The sequence below is a fragment of the Macrotis lagotis genome, chromosome 7, assembly GCF_037893015.1.
Source record: "Macrotis lagotis isolate mMagLag1 chromosome 7, bilby.v1.9.chrom.fasta, whole genome shotgun sequence".
Classification (NCBI taxonomy): Eukaryota; Metazoa; Chordata; class Mammalia; order Peramelemorphia; family Peramelidae; genus Macrotis; species Macrotis lagotis.
In genome coordinates this window covers 48,592,319-48,604,676 of record NC_133664.1, presented here as the reverse complement: position 1 = coordinate 48,604,676, position 12,358 = coordinate 48,592,319, and the positions used below count along the sequence as shown (strand labels likewise).

Genomic DNA, 12,358 nt, shown 5'->3' with positions numbered 1-12,358 from the left:
GCCGAGGCGTCCGACACGCCCCGGCCCCGCCCCGCCCCCGGCCCCGCCCGCGCCTCGGCGCACAGCCCCATTGGCCTTCCCTCCTGCTCGTCTCCCGGAGGCGGCCACTGAGGCAAGCGGGGCAGGTGACGAGGGCCAGAGGTCAGGCCCGCGGGGGGCTGAGCCCCCATGGAACCGCCACCTTCTTGAGGCTTCTTCTGCCTGTCTTTTGCCTCTTTTTGACCTCTTTTTGGCATTTTTCGCACCTTGTCCCACGGCCTGGCACAGAGGAAGCCCCACCTAGATGGCACTGCACGGTGTTGCACCCGAGCAAACAGGAAAGGTCCCTGTGGAGGGAAGCCGGGAGGAGAAACCTGGCTCCGCACCCAGGACTTGCTTTCTTTTTTCAGCTTTTTCCTGCAAGTCAGTGGGGTTCACAGCTAGGTCCTTATTAAGTGTCCGAGGCCGAATTTGAACTCAGGTCCTCCTGACTCCAGGGCCGCGGCTCTATCCACTGCGCCACCCAGCCGCCCCCCCAAAAAAACTTTCAATAGCAAACCCAGGACTTTATGATATTCGACCCCAGAGAAGGACGGCTTGGAGGGCAGGGAAGCTTTAGAGGAAATGCTAGAGACTTGGGGCAGGAAGACCAAAGAAGGCTATCGCCAGCGCCGCAGAGAGCTGAAAGGAAGAATGCAGACCGTCTAGACAGGACAGGGACCTATGTCCCATTCTTCCTCTTCCTCTCCCTCCTCGCTGTCTTTGAATCTCTAGCTTGCCTCAGAGTTGGGGTGCTGCATCCTGGGGGGGAGTCTCCCTGTTCCTATTGTCCCTTTTTTATTATCTAGCAAATACACTGACCTTACTCTCCCAGAACAGATTATACTATCCTCTAATACTCTAATGCTAATACAACTCCTCCAATTGTGTTCCACTCCATCAATGAGTGAGACTTCCATTTGAGCACTTACATCTATTATTCCCTACTTACCCTGTTGTGCTTATATTTATTTGCATGTTGTCACCCCCATTATCCAGACTCATCCCCTGAAAAAATAGGGTCGCAACACATTTTCTCCATAGCAACGGTGCCGCTAAAGTCAATTTTAAATGTGCCACTGCTCTAGATAGATGAGTCCTCAACTCTACCACAAGGCTCAATTCTGTGCCACTTAATGTCCACACACACCACACACACCCACACCCACAAACACACACACACATCCTTTGAGTTTTTTTTTTAATTTCCCAAGACTGGAGGCTTCTGTTTCATTTTCATCTAAAACAGGGCTGTCTAACCTTACTTTTTAAAGTTTTTATTCAAACAATAGATAAATATTTTGATTTGCCGTTTTACTGAGAGCTCTGGTAACTGGGCTTCATTTAATAAAACATTTAGTAAACCTACAGCCGGTCATGTAAAATCACCTGCAGGCCTCATGTGACCACTGGGTCCTATTTTGGACAGCCCTGATCTAAAACAAAGGAACAATGTCTTCCCATGTTTCTCACCAAACACAATTCTTGAAGGCTTCCAAACTAAAAGAAGGAAACTTAGCCAGCAAACCAAATGTGTCCTAGATGAAGAGAAGCCCAAATTATGGGAGAAAGGGCATTGTGTAATGAAAACATTGAGCACAGGTGTTTAACTGGAACACCAGTAAAAATGAAGGAAACAAAAGGAAGGGAAGGGAAAAGGGAAAGGGGAAAGAAAGGGGAGGGTGTGATATAGGAGGGCAAGCACACTGAAGGGGTTGGTTTTCAGAAACAAAAGACTGGGGAATATGGATAAAAGGGGGGAAGGGGGGAAAATACAAACAGAGGGAAGATAGCACAGAGGGCAATAAAGAATTAGTAATCATAACCTTGAATGTGAATGGGATGAACTTTCCCTTAAAACATAAGCAAATAGCAGAGTGGATTAAAAACCAGAATCCTACAATATGCTGCTTACAAGAAACTCATTTGAAGCAGAGAGATACATATAGAGTAAAGGTAAAAGGTTGGAGCAAAATATATTTTGCTTCAGCTGAAGTAAAAAAAAGCAGGGGTAGCAATCCTTATCTCAGACAAAGCAGCAGCAAAAATAGATAGCATTAAAAGAGATAAGGAAGAAAACTTCATCCTCCTAAAAGGTACCATAGACAATAAAGTCATTTCAATATTGAATATATATGCACACAGTGGGATAGCACCCAAATTCTTAGAGGAGAAGCTGAAAGAATTACAGAAAGACAGACAGCAAAACTCTACTAGTGGGAGACCTCAACCTCCCACTATCAGATCTAGATAACTCGAATCATAAAACAAACAAGAAAGAAATTAGGGAGGTAAATAGATTGTCAGAAAAATTAGATATGGTAGACTTATGGAGGAAACTGAATGGGGATAGGAAGGAATATACCTTTTTCTCTGCAGTACATGGAACTTATACAAAAATTGACCATGTACTAGGACATAAAAACCTAATGATCAACTGCAGAAAGGCAGAAATAGTGAATACATCTTTCTCAGAACACAATGCAATAAAAGTCATATGCAATACTGGGCCAAGGAGATACAGACCCAGAACAAATTGGAAACTGAATAACCTCATTTTAAAAAAATGAGTGGACCAAAAAACAAATTATAGAATTAACCATTTTATCTTAGATAATGATAATAATGAAACAACATGCCAAAACCTAGGGGATTCATTCAAAGCAACAATCAGGGGATATATTATAGCTCTAAATGCTTATATGAATAAATTGGAGAAAGAGGAAATCAATGAACTAAACATGCAGCTAAAAAAATTAGAGAAAGAACAAATCAAAAATCCCCAATTAAGTACCAAATTAGAAATTCTAAAAATTAAAGGAGAAATTAATAAAATTAAAGCAAAAAACTATTGAATTAATAAATAAAACCAAAAGTTGGTATTATGAAAAAACCAATAAAATTGATAAACCTCCAGTCAATTTGATTTAAAAAAAGAAAGAAAACCAAATTGCTAGTATCATAAATGAAAAAGGTGAACTCACCACCAATGAGGAGGAAATTAAAGTAATAATTCAAAATTATTTTGCCCAACTCTATGCCAATAAATTTGATAATCTAAGTGAAATGGATGAATATTTACAAAAATATAAGTTGCCCAGGTTAAATGAAAAAGAGATTAAATACCTAAACAACCCTATCTCAGAAAAAGAAATTCAACAAGCCACTACTGAACTCCCTAAAAAAAATTCTCCAGATGGATTCACAAGTGAATTCTACCAAACATTTAAGGAACAATTGGTTCCAATCCTATATAAACTCTTTGGAAAAATAGGGAAAGATGGAACTCTCCCTAACTCTTTCTATGAGACCAGCATGGTACTGTTACCTAAACCAGGAAGAGTTAAAACAGAGAAAGAAAATTATAGACCTATCTCCCTGATGAATATAGATGCAAAAATCCTAAATAAAATCCTAGCAAAACAATTACAACAAGTCATCACTAGGATAATACATTATGATCAAGTAGGATTTATTCCAGGAATGCAGGGTTGGTTCAATATTAGGAAAACTGTTAGTATCAACAACAAACCTATCAGGAATCATATGATCATATCAATAGATGCTGAAAAAGCTTTTGACAAAATACAGCATCCATTCCTATTAAAAACACTAGAGAGTGCAGGAATAAATGGACTGTTTCTTAAAATAATTAGCAGTATCTATCTGAAACCATCAACAAGCATTATATTCAATGGGGAGAGGCTAGAGGCATTCCCAATAAGATCAGGGGTGAAACAAGGGTGCCCATTATCACCACTACTATTTAATATTGTATTAGAAATGTTAGCAGCACAATTAGAGAAGAAAAAGAAATTAAAGGAATTAGAATTGGGAAGGAAGAGACAAAACTCTCACTCTTTGCAGATGACATGATGGTCTACCTAGAGAATCCCGAGAAATCATCTAAAAAACTACTGGAAACAATTAGCAATTTTAGCAAAGTTGCAGGTTATAAAATAAACCCTCATAAATCCTCAACTTTTCTATATATGTCTAGCAAGAAACAGCAGGAAGAGCTAGAAAGAGAAATCCCATTCAAAGTAACCTCAGACAATATAAAATATTTGGGAATCTATTTGCCAAGACAGACTCAGAATCTTTTTGAAAACAATTATAAAACACTTCTCACACAAATTAAATTAGATTTAAATAACTGGGCAAATATCAACTGCTCATGGATAGGGAGAGCTAATATAATAAAAATGAAAATTCTACCAAAATTAAACTATCTGTTTAGTGCCCTACCAATCAAAATTCCAAAAAATTACTTTAACGAGTTAGAAAAAATTGTAAGTAAATTCATATGGAGAAATAAAAAGTCAAGAATTGCCAGGAGCTTAATGAAAAAAAGTGCAAAAGAAGGTGGCTTAGCCCTACCTGATCTAAAATTATATTATAAAGCATCAGTCATCAAAACTGTTTGGTATTGGCTAAGAAATAGAGTGGTGGACCAGTGGAATAGACTAGGTGTAAAAGCAGGAGATGATTATAGTAATCTGCTGTTTGATAAACCCAAAGAGTCTGGCCATTGGGATAAAAACTCCGTCTTTGATAAAAATTGCTAGGAAAATTGGAAGTTAGTATGGAAGAAACTTAGATTAGACCAACACCTCACACCCTTTACCAAGATAAGATCCAAATGGTTACAGGACATAGACATAAAAAACAATACTATAAGCAAATTAGAAAATCAAGGATTAGTCTACCTGTCAGATCTATGGAAAGGGGAACAGTTTATGACTAAGGAAGAGTTGGAGAACATCACCAAAATTCAATTAGATGATTTCGATTACATTAAATTAAAAAGTTTTTGCACAGATAAAACCAATGTAACCAAGATCAAAAGAAATGTAGTAAATTGGGAAACAATCTTTACAACTAATGATTCTGACAAAGGACTCATTTCTAAAATATACAGAGAACTGAGTCATACTTTTAAAACAAAAAGCCATTCCCCAATTGATAAACGGTCAAAGGATATGCAAAGGCAATTTACAAATGAGATCAAAGTAATCTATAGCCATATGAAAAAATGCTCTAAATCATTTATTAGAGAAATGTAAATTAAATCTTCTCTGAGGCACCACCTCACACCTCTCAGATTGGCCAGTATAACCAGGAAGGATAATGATCATTGTTGGAAGGGATGTGGGAAATCTGGGACACTATTACACTGTTGGTGGAGCTGTGAACTCATCCAACCCTTCTGGAGAGCTATTTGGAACTATGCCCAAAAGGGCAACAAAAATGTGCATACCCTTTGACCCAGCAATACCACTACTGGGTCTATACCCTGAAGAGATGAGGAAAAAGGGTGAAAATATTACTTGTACAAAAATATTTGTAGCAGCCCTGTTTGTGGTGGCAAAGAATTGGAAATCCAGTAAATGTCCTTCAATTGGGGAATGGCTTAGCAAACTGTGGTATATGTATGTCATGGAACACTATTGTTCTATTAGAAACCAGGAGGGACGGGATTTCAGGGAAACCTGGAGGGATTTGCATGAACTGATGCTGAGTGAGATGAGCAGAACCAGAAAAACACCGTACACCCTAACAGCAACATGGGAGTGATGTTCAACCTTGAAGGACTTGCTCATTCTATCAGCGCAACAATTGGGAACAATTTTGAGCTGTCTACAAAGGAGAGTACCATCTGTATCCAGATAATGAGCTGGGGAGTTTGAACAAAGTTCAAGGACTATTCCCTTTAATTTAGGAAAAAACAGATATCTTATTGTCTGATCTTGTTACCTCTTAGACTTCTCTTCTCTTTAAGGATATGATTTCTCTCTCATCACACCCAATTTGGATCAAGGTACAACATGGAAACAAAGTAAAGACTGACAGAGTTCTCTCTGTTGGGGGAGGGGGAGGGAAGCAAGATGGGGGAAAATGTAAAACAAATAATATCTTTAATAAAAATAAATTTAAATTTTAAAAAAGCAAAAAAAAATGAAGGAAAGTCAGTTGTTATTGTAGATTAGCGTGAAAAGATAGATTGCATTTTGACCTGGAAGCAAAAGAAAGTCACTGAAACATTTTAAACAGGGAGTGCCCTATTAGCACAGTTAGCCCTGAGCTTAAGAAATACTACTTTGGCAGTTGTGAGGAGAATGGATCAAAGAGGAGAAAGAGTCCTTCCAAAATTCTAAACCTACGCTAACTCTTCCCTATTAGACATCTCCAGCTGGAAGATGTCCCCCAATGATATTCAACTCATCCTGTCCAAAATAGAGCTGCTTGATTGTTCAGGTTTTTCAGTCTTGTCTGAAACTTCATGACCCCATTTGGAATTTTCTTGCCAAATATAGCAGAGTGGTTTGCCATTTCCTTCTCCAACTCATTTTACAGATGAGGAAACTGAGGCAAAGAGGGTGGTGACTTTCATAGGGTCACACAGTAACTAAAGCCAGATTTGAACACATGAAGATGAGTCTCCAGGCCCAGTAGCACCCTTATCACCTGGCTGCCACAGAGTTTGTTTTATAAGTATGGCAATTAAATCCCATATTTTTTCTTAAGAAATCTTTCCTACTAAAAATAGGAAAAGTTACCCCTCTTGGTAACTCCCCCTATTTTGGTAATAGGCACTATCATCCTTTCAGTCATCAACTTCATCACTTGTATCTAAGTCTTATTGGTTCTCTCCATCGTGCCTATGATTCCACCCCCTCAATATTTCCTCCCATATGACCACAATGTCTGGCTACTCGTAGGACTAAAGTCCACTCCTCTATCACAACTAGCCTTTCCAATTGGGATAGCTTGCTGTTACTGCTTTGTAATGTTTCATCTTCTGTTTTTGAACCTTTGAATAGCCCTTTTCACAAAGTAGGCACTTTGAAGATGTTTCTTGTCCCTCATACCTGGAATGTTCTCTCCCCTTGATTTAACCTCTTGAGAATCTTCTATTTTCCTTCAGATTTCAGAGAGTAAAAGTGCTATCTCCTGTTTCAGGGCCCAGCTCCTAGTGCTCAATCCCTACAAACCATTTTTTTAAAAAATTATTTCAATGTATTGAAATGCTATTCTGCAATATGAAATGATGAGCAGGATACAATCAGAAAAATCTGAAAAGATTTAAATGAGCTGGGGGCAGGCAGGTGGCGCAGTGGATAGAGCACCGGCCTTGGAGTCAGGAGGACCTGAGTTCAAATGTGGATTCTCAAATTGTTTGTTTTCTTAATTGGAGGATGGCAAGAGGAAGGGAGAGAATTTGGAACTCAAAGTTTTAAAAACAAATGTTGGGGTGGCTAGGTGGCGCAGTGGATAGAGCACCAGCCCTGGAGTCAGGAGTACCTGAGTTCGTATCTGGCCTCAGACACTTAATAATTACCTAGCTGGGTGGCCTTGGGCAAGCCAATTAACCCCATTGCCCTGCAAAAACCTAAAAAATAAAAAAAAAGTTAAAAATTGTTTTACCATGTCCCTTTCTGATCCTGGTCAAGGCCATATGCTGGTTCCCCCACCCAAGGGACCCCATCACCTTTGCATGAACTTGGTTGTCTTTGTGTGTGCCAGATGCTCCCTCTAGGAACTAGCCATTCCTGGAGGTTGAATCCTGGGAGGGTTGGCCACACCCAGAGGCTCAACATTTAATTAATTTCAGAACCTTGGCCGCGAGTCTTTCCAGGTCATGCATAGACTCTTAATATGGTCATGCGTGTACTCTTCACATGTCCTGGTTAAGTGCCAAAAAAGCTTATATAAGCCTACTGGCAGTGTGCCACCTTTGTCTGGGACCACTTAAAAGTCCCTAGCATTGAGCAGCCTCTCAGAGTTTTGCCCACGGAAAGGACGCTTTGCCTGTGATGTTTCCCAGTCAGGACTCTGAAGGCTGTAACGCAGGACTCCCCAGCTGCTGTTGATTCAGATGTTGGTGCTCCCTGGATTGGTGATGTTTTCTTTTAATAGCTATCTTTGCTCTTCTTTTTTATTATATTGGGACTTATTGGTTACTTTTGCTGTAAAACTGATTTATTTCTACCTGTTTTATAATCATTTTGTTAAATATTCTCTTTTTGTTTTGTTGGTGTGAATGTGTCATTTTGTGGGAGCAAATACTGAATCCTTAATCAAACACATGTGCACCTAAGAACAATTTGATAGTGATCACTGCATAGATGGGAAGTTTTTGCTCAGTAGAGCCAGCCAATCTGTTTGGAAGATATTTGGTGGCTCTTGATTCATCTCCAGCTTCTGCCCTCGCAGAGGAGATGTTCTCTTCACTTCTTCCCTGGTTAGCCCACCTTCCCCACCTTGTGCATCCTCATGAAGTCTCCATCAGGCAACCAAAGCTCACAGAATCATTTTTTTCAGAGCAGTGAAGGGCTCTCAGAAACCACTAAGTATATACATATTAAGAAGCAGAGTCAGGATTTGAACCCAGCCTCTGTGAAGCATTCCCTATTTCCTATAGTTGCCAACACTTTTTTTTAAATTAATTAACTCGTAGTTGCTCATCTCTGCAGTTTTATTTTTGCAAAATGTTCCCAGATATCATGGTATGCGGGGGTCCAGCCTCCGCGGGGTCCTTGGAACCTAACAGGAGGGATAGAGTCGGAGAAATGAGTTGAGTCAACAAGTGGGTATAGGCAGGAGCATGTTGACTGACTGTCAGCTGCTTAGATTTATTTTTATAGTCTCAAAATCATATGAAACAAGCAAACTAAAATCATTTCCTTGGTTACAAAAGTATACAATTTTCATCATTAATCATATAGTTCATATGGTTACAAGTTTGATCATGTCGTGGTTACAAGTGTGATTATCAATCATGTAGTTAATTTTCTTGTCCCTGCTCAGACCGTGATGACCTCAACCTGCCTGTTGCCTAGTTTGTTGCTGCATAGTAAAGTTATTAAACAGAACTTTCCTTAGAATAATCTTTGATATAATTTGTTTAATGGAATGCTTCTATGTTTTTGTGCCACATATGTAATGTTTTTTGATATGCTCCCTTGACAACCTATAGTGAGGGTAGTTATGTTTGTCCACTGTCCACTTGTCCGTTGACTCCTTCAATAATTAATTTTCCTTTCAGCCCTTGCTGGTAGACGCTACGGTTTCTATGACTTTTTATTCTTTCCCAATAAACTAAGGCTATTAGAGTTCACATATTGGTTACCTATACTAACTATTCTCTCACCATCTTTATCATATATTCCTGTGTATGATAAGGGGGGCAAAACTGTTAATTTCCCTGGAATTTTATCTGACCCATCTTGTATCTGGTTTCCCTGTATATATTCTGACATATCCCTGGAACTCCCAGTGCTGTATCTTCCAAAGATTACATAATGTTGAAGCCTTTTGTATGCCTCAGGGAGAGGCAGTCCTGTTAAATTTGGACAGAGTTCACAATCTGTTTTATTCAAGGAATTTCTCTGAAATCCTTCCTTTATAGTCATTCCACTATTAGGATAAGTAAGTTTTGCAATCAATAGTAGACCTATAAATATGGGTATACATGGAATCCCTATATATATATATGGAAGAAGGAAATGTTGTTCCATCAGGCAGTGTGACTGCCTCGAGTCTTCTTGCTGCGACTGTGTCAAACAGCTTAGAGACCCTGGCTCCCAACAATGGTAGGCTACCAAATATTTCATATTACTTTCAACTCTTTTTGAATTTCAAATGTTTATATTTATTTTGAATAGATTTCATCTTCATAGCTCTTGCCACCTGGATTTTGTTAGTAATATACAGAAATTTTGATAATTTATTTTACATCCCCAAATTTTGCTGAATTTGTTAGCTAATACATTTCAATTGCTTCTCTAGGGTTCTCTAGATTGATTATCATCATATAATCTGCAAAAGGAATAGTTTTGCTTTCTCTTTGCCTACATTTATTCCTTCAGTGTCTTTTCTTATCTTATCACTAAAGTGATAACCATAGTGATCACTACTGTTTTTAGCAGTAGTGTTTTTAACACTATATTAAATAATAGTAAGTAAAATCTTTTACCCATGACCTTTCAGTTCAAACCCTGGATGGTTTGGGATATCTCTTTTGTTGTTCATTCATTTCAGTCATGTCTCACTCTTCATGACCTCATTTGGGGATTTTTTGGGGCAAAAATCTTGGAATGGCTTTGCCTCTTCTTTCTCCAGTCCATTTTATCACTGAAGAAACAGACAAAAAAGGGTTGTGACTTGCTCAAAGTCACACTCCTTACTAAGTGTATGAGACCAGATTTGAACTCTTGAAGATGTGCCTTTCTGATTTCAAACCCAGTGCTCTGTTCACAGTGCTATATGGAGACATTCATTCAATAGTTTTTAAATCCAAAGCTTAGAAAAAATCTCAACCTGTTGATCACATCATCAGTCGCTCTACTGTCATTGGCTTTTTCTGTCTATAAAGTGGGAGAGCTGTCAATAGGGGAAAGGGAAGCTCACCATAAGGAAGACTGTATTCCTTTGACTCTATTCTTTTTTCTCGCGGGGGGAGACCCACAAACATTAAGTGCTGCTATGTATAAGGAGCTGACCCAGCTGCTCAGGGAAAAGAAATGAAATAATCTACTGAAACAAAAGACAGCTACTTGTGTAACTATGGCTATTACCAGATAGGGAGAGAGGAGGACAAAGCAGAGATCCTGAGCTAAAAGATCTGAGAAGGGAGGAAACATTTTCAGGAAGGGGAGTAGAAGGAATCAGGGATATCTTTAGGGAGGAGGGTGAAGGAAGATAGCCATGTGAGAAGTGGAGATGGGGAGAAAATACTAAAAAATACTAAAAAAAAATAGCTAAAATGTATACACCACTTTTTAGGTTTTTCAGAGCATTTTAACATATGTATTATTCTCATTGGTTCCTCACACTGACCCTTCAAGGGAGGAATTTTTCTGAACCTTAGATAACTGATAGGGATCACTTCCTTCTAGAGATTCAGAAAAGTTGGAATGTTCTGTTTTACAACACAGAGCAGTAAATTAAGTCAGAATTTGAATGCAAGGCCTGAGACCAACTTCAGCAGAAGTGTGTGAAGACTTGAAAGGTCATAGTGGCCAGACTCTATACAGTCTGATTGTAAAATCAAGAATTAGTTCCATATCTCCCAACAACATGGTTCACTGCTCTGCCTATTGTTACTTAATAATGCATGGAATCAAGAGACTTCCACCCTTGAAAAGTGTGACCACAGTAGGATACCTATCCAACAGTTACCCCGTCTCAGCTTGAGGCACCCCATTCCACTTTTAGACAGCTCCAACGAGTACAAAATTTTATTTGGCATCAAGGCCAACTTTGCCCTTCTGCAACATTGACTCACTACTCCTAGTTCTGCTCCCTGGGGCCAAAGAGAAAATTTGTTTCATGTCCTAGCCCTTCACACACTTAACAATAGCTATTATATCTCTCCTTGAGTGTTTTCTCCTCCAGATTAATATCTTCATTTCCATCAAATGGTCCTCATGTGAGATGGACCTAAAGCATACAGTGACCATTCTAGTTGCCTTCTGGACATAAATTCCTAAACAGTGACCCTCAAAATTGAACCCAGTCCACCAGAAAATTTATAGTAGTATTAGCCTTTCTTTCCTGGAAGGTGAATTATCATTCCTGATATAGTCTACATTTGCTTTATTTTTTGGCTACCATTACACCCTGATAACTCATGTGGAAATTGTAGCTTCCTCTATTTTTCTCATACAAGCTACTCAGACAAAATAGGCCTCCCCCAATTCTTGCAAAGTTGAATTTTTTTGAACCCAAGCATAAGACTTTTATATTTCACCGAATTTTCTATGATTGGTTAGTTCTGTGATCTAACATGGTTAAGATAATTTTGTATCCTGACCCTTGTCATTTAGTAGGTAGCTCTCCCTCCCCAGGTTTATTCTTGGACAAATTTTAGAGTAGTTCATTCAAAGTGAACTTTGGTTTTATAAACAGTTGTACAAATGGAGAGAGAGCTGTCAATGTGTGTGCTATTATGGCTTTATTTCACTTTGCATTATTTACTACATATATTTTCACCTTATGTTTTTCATACCTATATTATGGTGCCATAGCATAAAATCATAAGGCAGCATAGGACAAATGATTCTTCAGAGTTTTCTGTTAAAATGATAAAGAGAATTTCTGGCTTAATTTTCTTATCTTTACTTAAGATGAGTCACTTTGGGGGCAGCTACGTGGCTCAGTGGATAGAGCACAGCCCTGGAGTCAGGAGGATCCGAGTTCAAGTGTGATCTCAGACACTTAATAATTGCCTAGATGTGTGACCTTGGGCAAGTCACTTAGCCTCATTGCCTTGCAAAAACAAAAAAAAAGTCACTTTTCCCCCATCTCTGCATTCTTGTTTGACTGATAGTATCTA

At 38.9% G+C, this 12,358-nt stretch overlaps 1 long non-coding RNA gene across 1 annotated transcript in view; it reads left to right on the top strand.

Moving 5' to 3' along the window:
* LOC141492513 (uncharacterized) overlaps positions 1 to 12,358 on the top strand; it is a 41,275-nt gene that overhangs the window by 4,595 nt on the left and 24,322 nt on the right. The gene's annotated exons all lie outside the window — the stretch shown is intronic.